Raw genomic sequence first — 22,493 nt, forward strand, 5'->3', positions numbered from 1 at the left:
TTGGGGAGGGGCTGTCCAATGATAAGGGTCCTTAAGCTGTGGAATAACCTTTCCAGGGAGATTGGAAGCCCAGTCACTGGGGTTTTGAAGAACAGGCTAGAGAAACTCCTGTCAGGGGTGGTCTAGATAATAGTTAGTCCTGCCTCGGTGCAGGGGACTGGACTAGATGGCTTCTCGAGGTCCCTTCCACTTCTACATTTCTATGACTTCATTATCCCCAATCTCTGCTGCTTTTGTTGTGGAAAGTTTTTTAAAAAAACCTCTTGCAGCTGTGAGCAGGTAGAGCTGCTCCCTTCCCTAACAGGAACTCCTCCCCACAGTGCCTTGGGTTTAGTTTCAGTTTAATAATCCAACCCTGACCCCTGTGGGCAGTTGCTGAAAGTGGCATGTGCTGGGATCTCAGCCTGTCCCCATTGCACACGAATGTCACCAGCAGAGCCTGCACTGATTGTTCCCCTTGCTGTAAGAGAATCCAAGGACCCTATAGACCATGGAGACAAACTCTTCAACCCCCAGGTCCGGGCTGCGGCCCAGTGGCTGAGGCAGCGTGTGTGAGGGGAGCTGGCACTGGGACCCAGCACTGCACAGGGTATGGGATGAACAGAGAACTCAAGTCTCCGAAGCTCTCAGGCCACCTGTCCATTCTGGCTGCAGGAGGAGATCTGGGGAGTGGTCGTGTGAGGCCAGAAAAGGGAACTGGGAAGGAAAGGAGGGATGACCAGAGAGGCTGGTAGTGAGACAGTTAGTTCCATGGGCTGCTTTGTGACTGGGTACCACATAGCAGCTATTTAATGCATTGCACTGCAGAACTGATATGTTGTTGCAGAAGGGTGGTGTGAGCTGAAATCCTTTTCTTTGAGGAGAAGGTCTCACATGCTGCTCTTTTCCCACAGGGTGCATTGCTTGAGATCCGTAGTCATCAGTCAAACACATTCACCATGCTGTGTCTCGTGTTCCTGGGCCCTTCGTTCTGTACTGTCTGGAATACAGCAATGTCACTATGAGATTCAACAGGGAACCTGAGGAGCAGCCCTCTGGAACCAGAAAAGGAAACCCCACTGCCGGGGGGGACTGGTGACTGGAGATGCTGCCGAGGACACAGCTACTTACATGGGCTGCTCTACAACTGGGTACAATGTTGGGCCAGATTCTCACGTGGTGCAAGTTGGCCTAGATCCATTGAAGTCACTGGAGGTACATGGATTTTCACCGAGGGGAGTCTGATGCATCATTACCACTGTTTTATCACATTGTTCTTGGCACCTGTGTAGTGGGAACTGCTACATTGATGTGAATTAACTTCCCCAGGCCAGGAGCGGCGCCAGGGTTTTTGGCGCCCGAGGCGCAGGGCCAGCTCTACCCATTTCGCCACCGGTCCCGCAGCTCTGGTGGACCTGCCGCAGGCGTTCCTGCGGAGGTTCCGCTGGTCCCGCGGCTCCGGTGGACCTCCCGCAGGAGCCGCAGGACCAGCGGACCCTCCGCAGGCACGCCTGCGAGAGGTCCACCGGGGCCGCCTGCCACCCTCCCGGCAAAATGCTGCCCCCCCCTGTGACGTTATGACTGTGATATAATATCTCATTGAAAGGGGAAAGGGCCAGAAAGAGTTAATTAACTCATAGACTGACCTGACCCATGGGTGAACCTTGAGGACTGGTTAGGAAGATATGTAAATGACTAGAGCTTTGAAATGCAAGTCTGCATTGTTAGAGGTAGAAGGGGAGATGTTTGCTCAGGTCTTGTGATGGCAGCAAACAAGTCTTGTCTATTGCTATAGTTTTAATTCAAAGATCAAAAAGGGAATATTAACATTTATGATGATACTTGAGTGAAATAGTATTATTGTCTCTGTGTCTCTTTGAAGGTTGTGCTAACCTGTATCTGAACTGTTTAATGGATAAATTACCCTGTGCTAATTGCCAGGATATTTGGGAGAAGGAGTTAAGCCTATTGTTTTCTCAGGCCGAAAGGCTGCTGGAAATGTATAAGAAGCCTGGGACACGATCCTGCTTCATCTCAGATCTGCTTTGGGTTTCAAGAGGGGGAAACCTTAAGCCACAAGGATTGAGATCCCCAGTCATTGACTGGAGCCACCCTGAATATGAAAATTGGACTGTAACCTATGGACTATTTCTAAAAGGACTTTTGGCAACTACAAGCTCATCTCTACTATGTATCTGAACCTCAAGAATTGAATTCAAGTCTGTCTGTAGATTAATCTTTTAACCAACACTCTCTATCTTTTCTTTTTTAATAAATTTTAGCTTAGTTAATAAGAATTGGCTATAGCGTGTATTTTGGGTAAGATCTAAGTTATAATTGGACCTGGGTATGTGGCTGATCCTTTGGGATTGGAAGAACCTTTTCTTTTATATGATGAAGTAAGATTCTTAGGAATCATCATCATATCTGACAGGTGTGTCTGGACGGAGGCCTGAGGCTGGGCACTTTAAGGAAACTGCGGGTTTGGACTTCTAAGTAACCAGTAAGGTACTGTAGAAGCTGTTTTGTGCTGGTTGGTAAATCTAAGTATTGGAATAACCACCAGCGTTTGGGGTTTATCTGCCCCGTTTGGTTTGCAGTTCACCCTGATTGAGTGACCTCAGCTGGCTCCCACGGGCAGCACCATCACAGTGGCGTAGTCGGCAGGATCCACAGAACCAGGTCCATTAAGCTTTGGGTCAGAACCCCACGCTATCCAAATTGGAATTTTGGTATTGAGAGTTTGGTTGGTTAAGGAGCAGTTGCAATGGATGAGCAAAGAGCATATGAGGGTCTTGACAAAAAAGCCCTGGAAGATTTGTGTTCAGGAAAGGGGATAAGCTTTAGAAAGAAAGCTACAAATCAAGAAATGAGAGATCTGTTAACGGCCAGTGATCAGGAGGCAGGAGCACAGCCCTTGCCTGATGCTGTAGAAACTGCAGAAACAATTACAATGAGAAAGGCAGCAAATAAACTGCAACTGGAGCATGAACAGAAACTAGCAGATCTTCGATTGCTGGAAAGGCAAAAAATAGCTGAATTCAAAAGAGAAGCTGCTGAAAGAGAGAAAGAAGCTGCTAAAAGAAAGAAGGAGGCTGATGAGAGAGAAGAAAAAGCTCGTAAGGGGCGTCTGGAGCTACTGGCTGCTGAGGAGAAAGCTCTACAGAGGCAACAGGAGACTCACAAGATGGAACAGGAGACAGCTAAACTCCGGCTCCAAGTAATGGAAGAGCAGAAAAAGTCATCACCCCCTGGTACTCCACTTACCCACCACCGGGAGAAAAGCTGGGAAAGGATATGTCCCATCTACAACGATACTGAGGATATAGAGGAGTTTTTGTCTACCTTTGAACGCCTCTGCAATCTGTACTGGATCCCCGATGATCAGCAAATGCCTGTCCTGCTGACCAGACTGACTGGAAAAGCCAGGGAGGTATTTAACGAATTGGGGGAACAAGAAGCCTTGGATTATGGGCGGTTTAAAGATTCTGTGTTAAGGCGGTTCAAGGTTACTCCTGATTCTTACAGAGTTAAGTTTAGAAAGTTTAAGATGTCTAATGATTGTACTTTTGTGGAATGTGCTCATAAGCTGATGGGTTTTGTTAAAAAATGGGTTATGGGAGCAAAGGCACATGGGAGTTTTGAAAAGCTGCTGGATTTAATAACTTTGGAACAGTTCTTAGACATTGTGCCTGACCAGGTGAGAGCAGCTGTGTGTGATAGGGACCCTGAGTCAGTCCTACGGGCGGCAGAGATTGCGGATGCCCATACCCAAAACAGGGCTCAAGAAGGGTGTAAACCCCTGGGGAAAACTAATCACCATTCTCCGCAGTTCAAGAGGAGGGAAGGATTTAAAGGTAAACCGGGCCCTGACTCTTATAAGGTTGCTCACAGGGGCCCAGAGGGTGGGAACTCTCACCCCAAGAATAAACCGGTTAAATGCTATCACTGTGGTATGCTTGGCCACATAAGACCAGATTGCCCGACCCTAAAGAGCAGCCCAAAGACAGCAACCCCAAAAGCCACAGTAAATGCCAACTCCATTACCCTGAGCTCCCAGGCTGAACCAAGTCCCAACAGCTCCACCTTAACTCCAGGTGCAAGCAGAGCAGTGGCTAATGCCAACCCCATCGTCTCCAGTGGCCGGGCGCTAGGGTATAAGCTCACCAGTTATGTCAGGACTGAGGCTTGGCAAGGGAGTGAGAGGTTTATTAAGGAGGCAAAGGTCAATGGTGTTGAATGCATGGGATGGCGAGACACTGGCTCGGATGTAACTATAGTCAAGGGACATCTGGTGAAGCCAGAGGACATGTTGCCAGGGGAGTACGTGACGATAGTGGCCCTATCTGAGTACTCCGTGGACCTGCCAATGGCTAGAATCCACCTGGAGTGGGATGGCTTTAAAGGGGATGTGAAGGCTGCTGTCCGGGATTTGATTCCGGCTGATGTTTTGGTAGGAAATAACATACTGGGGGTGCCTGGCCAAGTTAATGTGGTGACCAGATCACAGAGAAACTGTGGGTCTGTGGCAGATACCCTGACTGACTGCAGTGAGGGGGATGGCGAACAGACAGAGAGTGTCTCTCAAGATGGATCAGGCGAGGGTTTGCCTGAAATATCAGAGATGGTTCTGAATTTAAACGAAACCCAGGGTAAATTCATTGTGGCTCAGCAGAGTGATGTGTCATTAGAGAAAGCCAGGAATGATGCTCAGAGTCAGATCCCAGTTAGTAAAGAGAGAGGCAGGTTTTTTATGCAGGATGGGCTGTTGTATAGGGAACCTCCTAGGGGAAGGAAGAATTCCCAAGCAGCAGTTCGCAAGCAGCTTGTGGTACCTGAGAGTTACCGCAATGATGTGTTGAAGTTGGCTCATGATGGTCCTTTTGCAGGACATCTGGGTGTAGGCAAAACGTGTAACAGACTAGAGCAAACTTTCTACTGGCCCCACCTCTTTGGGTCGGTGAGAGATTACTGCAGGAGCTGTGAACTGTGCCAGAAGCGTAAGGGGTTAAGGGGGCCTAGCAAGGTGCCCCTCCAGCCTCTGCCCGTTATTGGGGAGGCTTTTGCCAGAGTGGCTGTGGATATTGTGGGGCCATTCCCCAAACCTTCCAGAAATGGGAAGAAATACATTCTGGTGTTGGTAGATTTTGCTACCAGATATCCTGAGGCTGTAGCCTTGGCTAATATTGAGGCAGAGACAGTGGCAGTGGCTTTGTTCTCTATTTTTAGCAGAGTGGGTTTTCCCAAGGAAATATTGTCTGACCGTGGGTCTAACTTCATGTCTGTGGTTTTCAGGCAGTTGTGGGAGTTATGTGGGGTAAAGCACCTGAAAGCTGCTCCCTACCACCCCCAGACTAATGGCTTAGTGGAAAGGTTCAATGGAACCCTAAAGTCTATGCTGAAAATGTACGTTGATAGACGCCAGAATGACTGGGATGTTCTGCTGCCGTATCTATTGTATGCGTACAGGAGTGTGCCCCAAGAGTCTACAGGGTTTGCTCCCTTTGAGCTGCTCTATGGGAGGCAGGTCCGGGGACCCCTAGATTTGGTCCGTGACTCATGGGAAGGTAATGTGGAGGAGACAGAGCAGCCCGTGGCAGAATATGTGGCTCAGTTCAAGGAGAGTTTGCAAGAGATGATGAAGTTGGTTGAGCAGAATCTGAAAGAGAGCCAGGATACTCAGAAAGCCTGGTATGACAGAGATGCTCAGGAGAGAGCGTTTGAAATAGGGGACATGGTGTTGGTGCTAGATCCTGTCCGGAGGAACAAAATGAAGGATGTTTGGACCGGACCCATGGAGGTAGTGGAGAGGATTAATGAGGTTACCTATGATGTGAGGAAACCCCATGGCCGGGGAAGTGTGCAGACAGTGCATGTGAACAGAATGAAGGCCTACCATGCAAGGGAGGTAAATGTGAACATGATCTGTTGTGCTGAGGAAGAGGCAGTGTCTGTCCCTTTGATTGACATGGTTGCTGAAAGCCAAGAAGAGACGCCTCTTGAGAGCATTGAGATGGGGGAGGGTTTATCCCCCCCTCAAAGAAAGGAGCTGCTAATGTTATTAAAACACCACAAGCGAACCTTCTCCAACAGGCCAGGGCTCACTGATAGGATGACACACTCCATTCAGACGGTGGGTCCCCGCCCAGCTCCCAGCAGAGCTTACAGGGCCAAGGGAGAGATGCAAAGGCAGATCCAGGAAGAGGTGAAAAGCATGCTGACAATGGGGGTAATTACCCAATCCATGAGCCCTGGGCCTCTCCCATTGTGATGGTGCCAAAAAAGGATAAAACCATGAGATTTTGTGTGGATTACCGGAAGCTAAATGCAATCACTCAGCCTGACCCTTACCCCACACCCAGAATAGAGGATCTGTTAGATACGCTGGGAGGGGCCAAGTTTATAAGCACCCTGGATCTGACTAGGGGGTACTGGCAAATTCCCCTAGATGATGATGCACAAGAAAAATCCGCTTTCATAGTGGAATCTGGCCTGTATGAGTTCAAAGTGTTGCCCTTTGGGATGCGTAATTCAGGGGCTACTTTCATGAGACTTATAAACGAGGTCCTACGGGGATTAGAGTCTTTTGCCAGGGCCTATATAGACGACCTGGCCATATTCAGCAGTTCGTGGCAAGATCACCTTAACCACATAGGGGTTGTGCTGCACCGGCTCAGAGAGGCCAATCTAACTGTTAAGGTGTCTAAATGCAGAATGGGAGCTGCTGAGGTGACCTACCTGGGGCACAGGGTGGGCAATGGGCGACTACGCCCTGAGCCTTTGAAGGTGGAGGCCATTAAGAACTGGCCTGTCCCTAGAACTAAGAAACAGGTCCAATCGTTCATTGGTCTGGCCAACTATTACAGGAGGTTTGTTCAGGGATTCAGTGACGTTGTAGCTCCCATCACAGACCTGACGAAAAAGGAAAAACCAGACCGGGTGCAGTGGACGGAGGCCTGTGAGCAGGGATTTCAAAGCATAAAAAGTGCTTTGGCCAAAGAGCCTGTTTTAGTCAGCCCAGATTTCAAAAAGCCTTTTTTGCTGTGTACAGACACTTCCAATATTGGGCTGGGGGCAGTGCTAATGCAAGAGGGGGCGGGGGGTAAGAGACATCCCGTGGCGTACTTAAGTAAAAAGTTGTCCCCCACTGAGCAAAATTACGCTCCCATTGAGAAGGAATGTTATGCCATTGTCTGGGCTGTCAAGCAGCTTAAGCCCTATTTGTACAACCAAAAATTCACTGTGTGGAGTGACCATGCCCCTTTGGTCTGGCTGCACAAGGCCAAAGGTACCAACTCCAGGTTGCTGCGCTGGAGTTTAGCCCTTCAAGAGTATGAAATGGATCTAATCCACATAAGAGGGAAGGAAAATATTGTAGCTGATGCATTGTCCCGGATGGGGACTCATTAGGATGCAGTCAGTGATGTTTGTGTCATCCCTTCCTGCATCAATTTTGCGTTGGGGGTGTGACGTTATGACTGTGATATAATATCTCATTGAAAGGGGAAAGGGCCAGAAAGAGTTAATTAACTCATAGACTGACCTGACCCATGGGTGAACCTTGAGGACTGGTTAGGAAGATCTGTAAATGACTAGAGCTTTGAAATGCAAGTCTGCATTGTTAGAGGTAGAAGGGGAGATGTTTGCTCAGGTCTTGTGATGGCAGCAAACAAGTCTTGTCTATTGCTATAGTTTTAATTCAAAGATCAAAAAAGGAATATTAACATTTATAATGATACTTGAGTGAAATAGTATGATTGTCTCTGTGTCTCTTTGAAGGTTGTGCTAACCTGTATCTGAACTGTTTAATGGATAAATTACCCTGTGCTAATTGCCAGGATGTTTGGAAGGAGAGTTAAGCTTATTGTTTTCTCAGGCCGAAAGGCTGCTGGAAATGTATAAGAAGCCTGGGACACGATCCTTCTTCATCTCAGATCTGCTTCGGGTTTCAAGAGGGGGAGACCTTAAGCCATAAGGATTGAGATCCCCAGTCATTGACTGGAGCCACCCTGAATATGGAACTTGGACTATAACCTATGGACTATTTCTAAAAGGACTTTTGGCAACTACAAGCTCATCTCTGCTGTGTTTCTGAACCTCAAGAATTGAATTCAAGTCTGTCTGTAGATTAATCTTTTAACCAACACTCTCTCTCTTTTCTTTTTTAATAAATTTTAGCTTAGTTAATAAGAATTGGCTATAGCGTGTATTTTGGGTAAGATCTAAGTTATAATTGGACCTGGGTATGTGGCTGATCCTTTGGGATTGGAAGAACCTTTTCTTTTATATGATGAAGTAAGATTCTTAGGAATCATCATCATATCTGACAGGTGTGTCTGGACGGAGGCCTGAGGCTGGGCACTTTAAGGGAACTGCGGGGTTTGGACTTCTAAGTGACCAGTGAGGTGCTGTAGAAGCTGTTTTGTGCTGGTTGGTAAATCTAAGTATTGGAATAACCACCAGCTTCTGGGGTTTGTCTGCCCCGTTTGGTTTGCAGTTCACCCTGATTGAGTGACCTCAGCTGGCTCCCATGGGCAGCACCGTCACACCCCCCAAATCCTGGTGCCCTAGGCGACTGCCTAGGTCGACTAAATGGAAGCGCCAGCCCTGCTCCAGGCCCAGAGGCCTCATGGCAGCTGGCTGCCACATCTTCACAACTTAAATCAGGAGCAGACAGGAAATAAATTCAAAGCCCTGACAGCAGGGGAGAGGGCATTCAAACTTTTTAACAGTTTGGACCCAATTTCAGAGACGTCTCCCCTCCCATTAGCCCGCCTCTGGCCACTCCAGCAATGCGTGATAAGCACAAGGAATATCCGCTGCCTGTTTGGTATCTCTGTGCTGCCTGTGAATGCAATTGTTCATCTGGAAACAAGGGAGCCCCGCTGCACCAGCAGAGGGCTGAAGCTAACAGATTTTGCGGGATATTCAGTATTTGGGTTGATGCTGGCTGCCTGTCCCACTGGACCTCAAAGGCAGGCAGAGTTCCATAGACACGGTGTCCCACCAGATACCCTGGGAGCTTAGGATCCAGGGCACCAACGCTTCCAATGTCACCTGCACAGGGAGCTGTTTAAAATTCCACGCGCTTCACACAGACCTCGACTCACTGACCAGAGCATCATGGTCACAGCTCTAGATGGAAGTCAAGTGCTGGATACCATCTTCCCTCTTTTTTCCTATCAGGTAATTGAGAAGTCACATCGCGCAGGACTAGGAATGGAAACCAGAGCTTTAATGTGGTGCTTTTCAGACTGAATGAGTCAAATCTATGGTCTTTGATTATCCTGTCACTAATCACTACACCACACTCCCTTAACTCAGCAGTCCAGACCTCTACTATTCCACTGCTCTTTAGCAAATAGATGTGTAACCCGCTTGTAACAAGTGTGCTCTACTGAGAGAACCAGTTCAGGGTGAATTGCTAAGAAACAGGGCAGCTGCAGCCGCAGCCCCAGCCTGGGGGTCCTGCACTTCTAAGGCACCAAACCAGCCAGCCAGAGAGGACTTCGGTCTGGCCCCACTGGCCAACCAGACGTCATACAAGCAATTCCCTCAGATACCCAGTTCCCTTGTATCACCACCAGCGCCACTCCTTATAGGGATGACTAATTATGAAAACCAGTGTCCCCAGTTAAAGGTCCTCCCATTCCCAAAGGACCAGCCACAAAACCCAGGTCAATATACAAATCAGATTGTGCCAAAAAAATCACACTTTTGCCAATCCTTTAAAATCTAAAATCTAAAGGTTTATTCATAAAAAGAAAGAAATAGAGATGAGAGTTAAAATTGGTTAAATGGAATCAAATACATACAACAATGGCAAAGTTCTTGGTCAGTCTTGTAGCAGTGAATGGAATAAACTCCTGGCTCAAATCAACTCTCTGGGGTCCATCCACAGCTGCGCTGGGTCATTCAGTCCTGTGTTCAGAACTTCAGTTTGTAGCAACGTCCTCCAGAGGTTGTCAGAAGCAGGATTGAAGACAAAATGGAGGGGTGTCCATGGTCCTTTGTATCCTTTGTCATGTGGCAGGAAACCCCCTTGTTCCTACTGTGGAAAATTACAGCAGCAAGATGGAGCTTGAGTCACATGGGCATGTCACATGCCCACACATGACTCGGTTCCTTACAGGTAGCAGCCATTGAACATTCCCAGGAAGGCTCATTGGATGTGGATTGAGTCTCCCAGGCTCCATTGTCAGTCAAGTACTTGTTGATTGGGCCATTCAACTTGACTAGCCCCTTCTCAATAAGCTGGCCAAATGTTTCACTGGTGCTACTCAGAAGCAAACAGTGAAATACAAGTACAGAGCCAATATTCATAACTTCAAATACAAGAATAATACACACATACCGAAAGCATAAGCATAACCAGCAAATGACAACCTTTTCATAGACACCTCACTTCACCATCTTTGTACAAGATTTGTTGCAACTATATGACAGTGGTTGCAATAATGGTCTATATGGTCATAGTTCAATTAGGTAAGGTCACACCCTATCTGCTCTCAATGGACTTGCCTGGGAACGTTCCATCTGGAGTCTAGGTCGTGGCTTCTGCTGTGACTAAGCGAAATCAGGCATGGACGTGGGACGTGCCCATGTGACTCCAAACACCATCTCGTTACCTGTCATTTTCCACTCTCTCCACTGAGGGCTTTGTTTGAAACAATGGGGGTTTCCATCCACAAGCTATAAAAAGCCCTGGACACATCTCCATTTGGCCTCTTTCCTGCTCAGACCTCTTGATGATGACCTTATACTAATGGGAGCGTTCTAACCAAAGGACTGAGGACCTTCCAATGATTCAGAAGCAACCAGAGACTTAAAAAGCCAACAGTTTATTCCATCACTGCTACAAGCGTGATCCAAGAACTTTGCAATTCTTGTATGTATTTGATTCTTTCAACCAATTTTAACTGTCACCTTCCTTCCTTTCCAGAAATAAACCTTTATATTTTAGATACTAAAGAATTGGCAACAGCATGATTACTGGGCTCAGATCTGAGTTGTAGATTGACCTGGGTATGTAGCTCATCTCAAACCCCAAACCTTGCTTGTCGTGAACCCATGCGATATTCTTACCAGACTGTGCCAGAGAGAGGGAGCTAGATGACATTGTCATTGCCACTGGTTCCAACTGAATCCCAAACAACACCTGGGATGTGTGACTCAGGGCTTGTCTGCACTTAAAACACTGCTGCAGCACAGCTGTGGTCCTTCCATGTAAACACCCCTATGCCAATGGGATGCCATCTCCAACTGCTAGTAGCTGGCTGATGGAGGAATTCTTTCTTTGACCTAGCACTGTCTCCAGGACGGGGGAAGGACTTCTGTTGGCTCAACTAGGCTGCTTGGGGGTGTGGATTTCACCCTTCAATGATGTAGTTATGCCGACCTAATTTTCTAGTGTAGCCAGGCCTAAGTAAGACACCTCCACTCCCAGCCTGTCTTTTTCCTTCCTGATCTATTTTTATAAGAACATAAGAACAGCTGTACCGGGTTAGACCAAAGGTCCATTGAGCCCAGTATCCTGTCTACCGACAGTGGCCAATGCCAGGTGCCCCAGAGGGAGTGAACCTAAGAGGTAATGATCAAGTGATCTCTCTCCTGCCATCCATCTCCACCCTCTGACAAACAGAGGCTAGGGACACCATTCCTTTCCCATCCTGGCTAATAGCCATTAATGGACTTAGCCTCCATGAATTTATCCAGTTCTTTTTTAAACGCTGTTATAGTCCTATAGTTTCTTTTTCCTGTCCCTCTCCTTCTGCTTCTGTTCAATCAAAATCTGACTTAGCTGGCCAAGACTGTGTGTTTTGAGCACTGCTGTAAGCCTGTGAGCAGAAAGCCAGCTAAATGCCATGCCCCAAGCAGCCCAATGGGGGTACAAGCTTGCTAGGTCTCTGAGCGGCTGGCAAGGCCTTGTGCTAGGCCAGAGCCAGAAGCTGCATCTTCTATCTTTGCTGTTCTCTTCTTTCCCCGTTTGGGTGTGTTCGCCTTATCTTAGACTTTATGGGATTGGACTTTAACAAGAGACACCACAACAGTGACAGCTCCAGCCCATCTCAGCTGATCTCTCTGATCTCCCCAGGACAGCTGTTACCTTCTTCAAAACCACCCAAGAGACCATCACTGAAGGAACTTTCCTTCTAAAAACTCTCCCAGCTGAAGAGAAAGGGCACAGGGGATGCTGTTAAAGACAAGCCTTACTGACTCCTTTACATTTCCATTGCTTTAACTCTGTCTCTGTTTCTCTCTGTGTTTCAGTAACACACTAGCAGGGATGTGAGAGGTGTGTTTCCCATGGGACTAAGCGGGCTGAAGTCTCTCTCTACCAAACCACCAGCCTTGTTTCCCCCGTTCAGTGTTGGACGGTGACAGGGGCACGTTAACACCTTTCACTCTTTCGGGGACCTTGAGCCTGTTTAAATGACCACAGAAGTTCCTGCCCCCTGTGTGAGTTGCATGGGGGAACTGAGCGTCTTTTCTCCTTTCTCCCCTCTAGGATGTCAGAAGCCCCATAGATGGGGCGTGGCTCCTCCCCCTGCACACGCCATTAGTCTGTTTCCCTGCGCAGGTTCAAATCCTGCTCACAGCAAGGCCAGTGTTTTAGCCACAGCCCATCTAAGAGGCCAGGGGCAGCTGAGTCTCCCCCAAACGGCCGCCCATGCAGGGGGGAACACTGGGGATGTGGGGCGGGTCACCCCTCCGTGGGCCCATTGTCATCTTTCGAGTGCTGGAAGCCAAGCTCCAGAGAAGTGGGGTCTCCGCCTGCACCCGGCTCCGCCCTGCCTCTTAACCCGATGCCCTGCTCTGCCTCCTCCCATCCCCTCCGCCTCTTCCCCCAAGGCCTGCGCCCCACCCCCGCTGGGCCTTTTCCCCTGAGCCCCCTCCCTCTCTCTGCCTCTTCCTGCCCCTGCTGCGCCTCCTGCCCCAAGGACCCACCCCACCCCCCCCACACCAAAGGCAGGAAAAAGCGATGGGTGCCTGGCCCCATGGCAGCCCCCCTTAGGGGAAAGGGGCAGAGAGGAGAAAGCAGCAGGTGAGTGGCGTCTTAGATCATAGAACTGGAAGGGACCTCAGCTAATCCAACCCCCTGCTCAGAGCAGGACCAATCCCCAGACAGATTTTTACCCCAGTTCCCAAAACGACCTCCTCAAGGATTGAATTCCCAACCGTGGGTTTAGCAGGCCAATGCTCAAACCACTGAGCTGTCCTCTTGGGGGAAGTGAGGGGCAGGTAGGGGGTCTGGGGGAGGGGGCGGAGGGCAGTGAACAGCAAGTGGGCGGGGCCTCGGGGGAAGAGGATGAGCAGGGGCAGGGCCTCTGTGGCCGGGCCATGGTCTGGGCACCGGTGGCCCCCCAACTTCTAGGGGTCACTCATCTGAAACCCAGGATGAAGTGACATGGGCCTGAGTCTTGTTGGGGCTGAGGCTACATCACACCTTTACCTTCGGGCTCTACCGCGCATAAAGCCCCAGACACGGCCAGAGACAGGGCAAGGGGCCTCAGCACGGGAGAGAGTCAGGCCCAGAGTTAGACGAGGGGGGCAGAGAATAGTCTTCATTCTGGTTAGTTACACGGCGCCCTTGCTAGAAATCCTTCCTGTATTTTCTCCAGTTCACTCCCTGACGCTGTAGCGCTGCCCCGTTCCCCCGTTTGTGCCATTGAATTGTCAGGTTCTGTCAAATAATAGCAGCAATCCAGCCATAAACACGACAGCCTGAAATCTCAGCTCTCCCTCCCCTCGCGCTAAAGAGAGAGAGGAGACCCAGGCAGCCAGTTTCTCTGGTACAGAAGACAAAGGACAGAGGCTTGTGGGAAGATGAGATCAGATGCTTGGCTGGAAAGAGGGGCGTCTGGACTGGGGAGTGTGACGTTATTGATATAAATGGGGACCATATAGAACATGGGTTGCAACCAAGGTCCTGTAGTGGCACCAAATCTTAAGTGAAGGGGGTCATATAAGGTGTCTAAGACCAGGTTCCGGTTGCTGGTTATAATTATGCTGTCTGTATGTCTGTATCATTTTTAGTTGAAGTTATGAATGTTGGCTCTATGCTGTCAGTATTTCAAGTTTGTGCTGTGCTTCTGGGAAGCCTCCCAGACAAGCTGGTGTTAGCTCTGCCTAGCCTATTTGATGGCCCATTAAGGACCATTAAGGACACAATGGACCCATGGAGAGAAGGCAGACACGCCTTGTGACTCAGCAAAGTATGCAGGACTGGCCCATGTGACTCCAGACTCCATATTTTGCTGTAAATTTCCACAGTGAAGACAAAGAGATTCTTACACCTGGAAAAGTCTATATAAGCCTGATGCTTCATCTCCATCTTGTCTTCAATCCTGCTTCTGACCTCTGGAGGGACTTTGCCACAAACTGAAGCTCTACACCAGGGACTGAGGACCCATCCCAGCGGGGGATGTTCCAGAGACTTAATCTAAACCTGCAGTTTACTCCAGCACTGCTGCAAGCCTGAACTAAGAACTTTGCCATTACTGTATGTAATTGATTCCATTTAACCAATTCTACCTCTCATCTCTACCTTTTCCCTTTATGAATAAACCTTTAGATTTTAGATTCTAAAGGATTGGCAACAGCGTGATTTGTGGGTAAGATCTGATGTGTATATTGACCTGGGTCTGGGGCTTGGTCCTTTGGGATTGAGAGAACCTTTTTCTTTTATTGGGGTGTTGGTTTTCATAACCATTTATCCCCAGGACGAGTGCACTGGTGGTGATACTGGGAGACTGGAGTGTCTAAGGAAATTGCTTGTGTGACTTGTGGTAAGCCAGTGGGGTGAGACCAAAGTCCTTTTTGTCTGGCTGGTTTGGTTTGCCTTAGAGGTGGAAAAACCCCAGCCTAGGGCTGTAACTGCCCTGTTTGAGCAATTGGTCCTGATTTGGCACTCTCAGTTGGGTCCCGCCAGAATCGCTCCGTCACAGTGGCGTAGTCGTGCTAGGATCCACAGAACGAGGTCAATTAAGCTTTGGGTCAGAACCCCACGCTATCCAAATTTTAACTTTGGGATTGAGAGTTTGGTTGGTTAAAGATCAGTGACCATGAGACAGAGAGCATCAGGAAAAGCAAGGAAACTGCAAGCCTTGAGAGACAGCCTGCAGTTTGATTATGAGCAAGAACTGGCAGAAATTCGAATGGAGAAAGAGGCTGATGAGAGAAAGAAAGAAGTTGCTAAGAGGGAAGTAAAAGCTCGTAAGAGGCGTCTGGAGTTGCTGGCTGCTGAGGAGAAAACTCGACAGATGCAACAGGAGACAGCTAGACTCCAACTCCAAGTCAAAAAAGCAATGGAAGAACAGCAGAAACTGTATCCTCTTGAAAATCCAGTTTATGACTGTGTTGATATATGGGGTTACTCTGGGCAGTTTTCTGTGTTTAACCAGTTTTGCTATGGCTGGGGAGATGGGAGTTCTAACCTGGGGAGAAATATCTGTTTGTCTGTGCAAGAAAGCAGTGTGTCTGGGAATGAAGTTTCTGAATGTCTGTCTAATGTCTCAGAAGTGAATCTGGAGTTAGATCAAGAGCAAAAAGATCTCATTGGGGAGGAAAATGTTTCTCGGGTTAAATCCCTAACTGAGGAGGAAGAGGGTAAATTTGTAATGGGTAATGGATTGGTGGCTAGTGCAGCTTGTAGAAGTAAACCTGAAATGGGTAACTGTGATTTGCTAAAAGTAGCTCAGTGTAGTGAAAAGAGCAGCAGCTTATCTGTTGGGAGAGACAATGTGCCTGGTAGGGAAAGTTTGCAGGAGCCTAGGCAGCCTTGTGAGCTGATGGCTTTGTCTAATCAGCAGTTTGGGAAGGGAGGGATAGTGGAAGATGAGTGTCCATATCCCTTACCTGTTTCCTGTGTGGAGAAATGTGACAGTGGAGGGAATGTGCCTGTGTCTGTCAGGAGTATTGACTTGCCTATAAAGGAAGCTACCCCAGTCTCCAAGCAGTTGTCTGTGAACAGCCCTGTGTGCTGGGACAAGGGAAGTAAAATCCCAAGCTGTGTGTCTGGTAAAGGAGAATGTGTCTCCGGCTCTTCTGTGTCTGTGGAGCAGACAGAAGGTGCCTGTCAGCCTGTAATGGTTGAGGGTGATTCAGTTGTCTCGAAGTTGGTTGTAAATACAGCTAAAGCCCAGGAAGGGAATGGTCCTGAGTTTGGGTCTGCTGGGGAGAATGGCACTGTGACTAGGTTGCATCCAGTTAGTGTCTTAGCAAAATCCCAGAGAACAGACAATTCTGGTGCTTGTGGTTTGCCAGTTGCTAATGTGTGGTTGGAAAAGGGTGCAGCAACTTTGTCTGATCAGGGTGATACCCCAGCCAGGGCACAAGGAGAGCATAAAGGTGATTTAATTGTGTTACCGACTGACAGTTTGACAACTTGTAGCAAGAAGGAAAAGATTCCTGAACTTGTTCATGGCCAAGGGAAGGAGACTGCTTCTGACCTGTTATCTAGAAAGTCTGTAGCATCTGTGGTTGCTCAGGGAAGTGTTCCTTTAGAGCAAGCCCTAGGTGAAGAGGAAGGGCAGAATTTCTAAGAGGGGTGAATTGCTGCTTAGAGAAGCTCCTAGGGAAAGGAATCCTCATGGTAGCCTGTGCAAGCAGTTTACTGCAACTGAAGGGTGTAAAAGTGATTTAATCAAGAAAGTTTCAGTTCCTAACAGCCAGAAATTTTCTGTTGTGAATGGATCCACTGACTTTCCTGTTGAGAGATCCAGTGTGGGCAGCTTTGAAAAGGTCTCAGGTGGAGTAGAAGCTGTTAAGGAAGTTGAGCAGCCCTATAACCACCTGGCTGTGTGTGGCCAGCTTGTTGGGGAGACAATGCTGTTGGGACAGGAATGTCTCCATGCTGAATCGGTAAGTGAGCAGTCTGTGCTTCAGGGTCTGAGGACAGATTCAGTTACTGGTTTTTCAAAGCAGAACAGTTTTATGGCTGAATGCTTGAGGAGGCAGGGGAGAGCAAGCCAGCTCTCACCCTCAGACTCTTTGGATTTGTGTGGTATCTCTGTAAGACAAAGTCCAGCCGTGGAATCCATAGCAGCTAAGAAGTTAAAAGCTAGTGTCTGTGTTGATGCGAATTACTTGGCTGGCAGGGAGAAGAAAGACTTGCTAATAGCTGTTAGCACAGAGGGCCCACCCCATCAGCCGGTGATCTCTGTTAAGCAAGAGAAATCAGGGTTTAATCCCGAAGAACAAGAAGGAAAGAGAAGACTGAATTTTGCAAAGGGAACCCACAGGTTAACCCTAAAATGCCCAAATTCCAATGGTATTGAGCCAAGGGTGTGGCATGACAAACATGATTGTAAATGGACACTTGCAATGAATTTGTTGTTATTGCTAATGCTAATTTTTGTAACTAATGTGTTGCTATGGCCAAGAACTGTAACAATGTACAATGTGCCTAATCTTTTGGAAAATCCCTTAAACATGTTGAAAGGAATACATGAAAACACACTTTATGTTAAAGGGCCTTGCTATACTGATGTTTCACAGTTAATGCATGTAAACAGTGTTGGAACTTTTCACAGGGGAAAATACATTCCAGACCTGATGTGCTGTATGAAAGGGGAAACTGAGGCACACTACCATATTGCTTTCATGGCTAAATGCCAAGATTCCTGTACTATGAACAACCTCAATATCTACATTGGTTTAATGTTAATTGGGTTCAAAACATTGGCCAGAACTGGTATGGATAAAGTAGCTATTTTCTTTAGCTCTTGGCAAGATCACATGAAACATACAGGAACCATGCTGCAAAAGCTAACCAAGTTATACCTTGAGTTTGTAAAGAGATCCATTCATGTTATTGAACATGACTTTGATAAACCATTTCGGTTATACACTGGTATGGCCTCTAGCCCAACACTAGCTGTAGTGAGACAGACCCAAGGAAAGGGGGCTCTTGGGATGCAGTCAGCGATGTTTTGTCATCCCTTCCTGCATCAATTTTGCGTTGGGGGTGTGACGTTATTGATATAAATGGGGACCATATAGAACATGGGTTGCAACCAAGGTCCTGTAGTGGCACCAAATCCTAAGTAAAGGGGGTCATATAAGGTGTCTAAGACCAGGTTCCGGGTTGCTGGTTATAATTATGCTGTCTGTATGTCTGTATCATTTTTAGTTGAAGTTATGAATGTTGGCTCTATGCTGTCAGTATTTCAAGTTTGTGCTGTGCTTCTGGGGGAAGCCTCCCAGACAAGCTGGTGTTAGCTCTGCCTAGCCTATTTGATGGCCCATTAAGGACCATTAAGGACACAATGGACCCATGGAGAGAAGGCAGACACGCCTTGTGACTCAGCAAAGTATGCAGGGACTGGCCCATGTGACTCCAGACTCCATATTTTGCTGTAAATTTCCACAGTGAAGACAAAGAGATTCTTACACCTGGAAAAGTCTATATAAGCCTGATGCTTCATCTCCATCTTGTCTTCAATCCTGCTTCTGACCTCTGGAGGGACTTTGCCACAAACTGAAGCTCTACACCAGGGACTGAGGACCCATCCCAGCGGGGGATGTTCCAGAGACTTAATCTAAACCTGCAGTTTACTCCAGCACTGCTGCAAGCCTGAACTAAGAACTTTGCCATTACTGTATGTAATTGATTCCATTTAACCAATTCTACCTCTCATCTCTACCTTTTTCCCTTTATGAATAAACCTTTAGATTTTAGATTCTAAAGGATTGGCAACAGCGTGATTTGTGGGTAAGATCTGATGTGTATATTGACCTGGGTCTGGGGCTTGGTCCTTTGGGATTGAGAGAACCTTTTTCTTTTATTGGGGTGTTGGTTTTCATAACCATTTATCCCCAGGACGAGTGCACTGGTGGTGATACTGGGAGACTGGAGTGTCTAAGGAAATTGCTCGTGTGACTTGTGGTAAGCCAGTGGGGTGAGACCAAAGTCCTTTTTGTCTGGCTGGTTTGGTTTGCCTTAGAGGTGGAAAAACCCCAGCCTAGGGCTGTAACTGCCCTGTTTGAGCAATTGGTCCTGATTTGGCACTCTCAGTTGGGTCCCGCCAGAATCGCTCCGTCACAGGGAGAGAAAACAGCCAGAGCCCACATGGATGCAGGAGAGACCTAGCTGGACTGTGCAGAGGGAGGTTAGGCCTGAGGCCCTGAGAGTTTCCTGTACTATGTTCAGATGCTCAATAAACCCCTCTCTTACACTGGCTGAGCATCACTGCAGTCTAGAGATCGGGGCTGCATTCTTCCTCTGGGAGTAGAGGCCCCAGGGTCCAGAGGGAGGGGACTCCCTGAGGGGCCCATGGCAGACAGGCATGCTCAGGTCTCAGAGAAGTGCCTTTCACGGAGGCAGAGGGGCCTTTACCCTCGAGAGAGAGTGAATCTCCAGGAAGGGCTGTCACACTGAAGGGGGTTCCTTCCAAGGACTGTACGGGGCTGAGAGACTGCACAAGTCCTGGGAGGCAGTGACACCATCCATGAATAGATAAACAGAGGCTGGAAAGGGAGGTGATTCAGCTGTAGTGAGACTGATACTGGAACACTGCATCCCGTTCTGGTGTCCACGTTTCAAAAATAACGTTTTAAAAACTGGAGAGGGTGCAGAAAAGAGCCATATTTGAGGGATGGAGAAGATGTCTTATAAGGAGGCATTGAAAAGCTCAATCTGTTTAGAGGTGAGCTGATTGCAGTGTGCAAGTGCCTTCGCGAGAGAAAACACCAAGTATTTAAAGGGCTCTTTAGTCTTGCAAAGAAAGGCATAACAAGAACCAATGGCTGGAAGCAGAAATCAGAAAAATTCTCATTGTAGCAAGGCAAGATTTGTAAGAGGGAGGGTGATTCATCACTGGAACAAGCTGCCAAGAGAAGTGATGGATTCTGCATCTCTTGATGTCTTCCAATGAAGACTAGAGACCTTTGGGATGGTGCTTTAGTCAAAAAGAAGCTATTGTGATACACAGAAGGGCTGGGATATGCAGGGAGTCAGATTAGATGCTCTAATGGTCCCTTCTGGCCTTAAGGCTACTAATTTATGAAAAACTGATGTTTTATTGTGTAGCGGCTCCATCCACAGACTGAACAGTCATTGAGTGCAGTGATTCAGGGGAAACAACTCAAACACCCAACGAGGCTGGCCAGGGGCAGGACATCAGCTTTGAGGGGAGGGGTGGGTGTGGCAGTGACATCACAAAGGCCTTTTGCAGGAACTCGGCCTATTGGGCAAAGGTGGTGGGGAGGGGGTGACCTCACAGAGAGACCCCGACATCAGCCGGGCAGGACCAAGGTGCAGGGCCAGGCCTGTCTCTGAGAGCCCCCGGCTTTGCTGCCGCAAGTCTCCTTCGCGAGGTCTCTCCTGGAGGGCTGAGAGAGAATTAGGATTCACGGCTGTGAGCATGAGGAGGAACCTCTGTGGAGTTTTCTCCTTTCCTGCCACTGACTGTGCCGAAAACAAACTTCCCTTTGACAAGGTAAGAGGCTGAGAGAGGTTTGGAACCTGTTCAGTCTGATCCACCTGGCGCAGGCAGCATTCTAGGCCCAAGAAACACTGGCTTCAGGTGCCAGAATTTGATTTCCTACCTAGGGTTTGATGGTTGGAATCCCTGGGGACATTGGGGTTTGTCCTTTTTGGTTTCCCTTTTCCTCTTTCCTCCCTCCTTTCGCCTCTTCTCTTGCTTCTTTTCCCCTGCTTCCCTCCCTCTACCAAGGAGGGGTGTGTAGAGTGTGGGCGGGGGAGGGAGGTTGCTCTCATTGCAGAGGTCCTCACCAAGAGGTGGGGCTGGATCTGAGAGTGATCTCCTCTGATGGTGACCTGGGCCGTCCTTTGGCACATCTGGTGAGACCTCAGCCTCCCGCCCCTCAGAGTCTCAGTGCTGATTGGCCGAGCAGGGGGCTATCGACAGCGAGGAGACTCAGGTCCTTTTGGTCTTTTTTCAGATCAGGCAAAGAAGTCACAACCAATCCAATGTACGGGATTAATCTTGCTGCTTCTCTCCATTAATTGTCTCTTGGCAGTTCATGATTTCCTCTAATGTTCTAAGTTTTCTAAAATACTTGCTGAATAATTACTATGAACCACCGTTGGTCTATAGCTCACTTGAGAGCACTTTATTCTGATCAGTGAATGTATGAAATTCAAGATGTGACAGGTAGGTTGAAAGTCAGGAGCAGTGTTTCCTCTAATTTTTTGTCCGTGTGCGGAATGAATTGTGTTGTGCGCACCAATATGGAGGTGAGGTGTGACACATCACCTGTATATTGGTGCACGTTACAAAATTCATTCTGCACATGGATGTGTGACGAGGCGGTTCTGGCGGGACCCAACTGAGAGTGCCAAATCAGGACCAATTGCTCAAACAGGGCAGTCACAGCCCTAGGCTGGGGTTTTTCCACCTCTAAGGCAAACCAAACCAGCCAGACAAAGAGGACTTCGGTCTCACCCCACTGGCTAACCACAAGTCACACGAGCAATTTCCTTAGACACTCCAGTCTCCCAGTATCACCACCAGTGCACTCGTCCTGGGGATGAATGGTTATGAAATGGTTATGAAAACCAACACCCCAATAAAAGAAAAAGGTTCTCTCAATCCCAAAGGACCAAGCCCCAGACCCAGGTCAATATACACGTCAGATCTTACCCACAAATCACGCTGTTGCCAATCCTTTAGAATCTAAAATCTAAAGGTTTATTTACAAAGGGAAAAAGGTAGAGCTGAGAGCTAGAACTGGTTAAATGGAATCAACTCCATCCAGCAATGGCAAAGTTCTTGGTTCAGGCTTGCAGCAGCGATGGCATAAACTGCAGGTTCCAATCAAGTCTCTGGAACATCCCCCGCTGGGATGGGCCATTCAGTCCTTGGTGCAGAGCTTCAGCTTGTAGCAAAGTCCCTCCCGAGGGAAGAAGCAGGAGTGAAGACCAGATGGAGATGATACATCAGCCTTATACAGGGGTGAGCTGGAGCCGGGTCGCACCGGTTCACACGAACCGGGTGTTAAATTGAGAAGCGGTTTTAGAACCGCTTGTTAACTGGCTGCCCTGCGAGGGAAGCTGTGAAGGGCTCTGGCCGGGAAGGGTGTAATTCCTCCTCCCGGCCGCCGGGGGGCGCTGCGCTGCGCAGAGCCATGTGAGCTGCCTCCTGGCCCTGCTGCTGCTGCTCCTCGGAGCTCTGGCCCTGGGGTCACGCTGCTGCTGCCAGGTGAGTCCCGGGGAGGAGGGGGCTGCTCCCAGCCGGTCCCGTGTGTGAGTGTCCGGCTGCCTCCTGCTGCTCCCAGCCCCGCCCCGTGAGTGAGGCACAGCCCCTGCCCCTGAGCACAGCCCCAGCCCTGTGGGTGAGGCACAGGCCCTCTGAGCACAGCCACAGCTCTGTGGGTGAGGCACAGGCCCTGGGCTGGCTGAGCACAGCGCACAGCTCTGTGGGTGAGGCACAGGCCCTGGGGGCTGGCTGAGCACAGCGCACAGCTCTGTGGGTGAGGCACAGGCCCTGGGGCTGAGCACAGCGCACAGCTCTGTGGGTGAGGCACAGGCCCTGGGGCTGAGCACAGCG

At 48.7% G+C, this 22,493-nt stretch overlaps 1 long non-coding RNA gene across 1 annotated transcript; it reads right to left on the reverse strand.

Moving 5' to 3' along the window:
• Positions 1 to 704: 704 nt before the first annotated feature.
• LOC120394501 lies at positions 705 to 20,772 on the reverse strand. Its single transcript, XR_005592318.1, has 3 exons — positions 20,717 to 20,772; positions 9,080 to 9,192; positions 705 to 979 (listed from the first exon to the last, which is right to left on the reverse strand). It is a non-coding gene; the product is annotated as an uncharacterized LOC120394501 (long non-coding RNA).
• Between the last annotated feature and the right edge of the window lie 1,721 nt (positions 20,773 to 22,493).

The sequence above is a fragment of the Mauremys reevesii genome, unplaced genomic scaffold (genome assembly GCF_016161935.1).
Source record: "Mauremys reevesii isolate NIE-2019 unplaced genomic scaffold, ASM1616193v1 Contig62, whole genome shotgun sequence".
Classification (NCBI taxonomy): Eukaryota; Metazoa; Chordata; order Testudines; family Geoemydidae; genus Mauremys; species Mauremys reevesii.